Source organism: Eutrema salsugineum, unplaced genomic scaffold (assembly GCF_000478725.1).
Source record: "Eutrema salsugineum unplaced genomic scaffold, Eutsalg1_0 scaffold_17, whole genome shotgun sequence".
Taxonomy (NCBI): Eukaryota; Viridiplantae; Streptophyta; class Magnoliopsida; order Brassicales; family Brassicaceae; genus Eutrema; species Eutrema salsugineum.
In genome coordinates this window covers 4,098,995-4,099,521 of record NW_006256852.1, presented here as the reverse complement: position 1 = coordinate 4,099,521, position 527 = coordinate 4,098,995, and the positions used below count along the sequence as shown (strand labels likewise).

Here is a 527-nt window from a genome sequence, read left to right as displayed (position 1 = left end):
TAGAGAAGCCAATCGACCAATACAGCTTGCCAATCCTGCGAGAAGACAGCTTCGGAATAGACTCATTGCCGATTTCGATGCACCTCACCAACACTTTCAAAATCGATCAGCTATTCAAATTCCTGTTCCAAGGGAAAATCATGAGATAAAACCTCAGATTGTCTCTTTGGTGAAGCAGAACCAATTCCATGGAATCTGTACTGAGCATCCAATGGATCACATTGATCTTTTTGAAGAAATCTCTGGAATGGTAAGAACAACTCCGGAAACTGTGGACTATGTGAAGTGTAAGCTTTTTCCTTTCTCTCTAAGTGATAAAGCTTTTAGATGGTTGAAATCTATGCCATCTGGTTCTATTACTTCATGGGAAGAATGCAAGTCAGCTTTCTTGAACCACTTCTACACCAATTCAAGATCGAACCAGCCAAGAAACAAGATACAAAGTTTCCAACAAGGCCCAATAGAGTCATTCTATGAAGCCTGGGAGCGACTCAAAGATTATGAGAGAGACTGCTCTCATCATGGTT

General features: G+C 41.0%; 1 non-coding gene across 1 annotated transcript; it reads right to left on the bottom strand.

Moving 5' to 3' along the window:
- Nucleotides 1-422: 422 nt before the first annotated feature.
- Nucleotides 423-527, bottom strand: LOC112087698. Its single transcript, XR_002900242.1, has one exon. It is a non-coding gene; the product is annotated as a small nucleolar RNA R71 (small nucleolar RNA).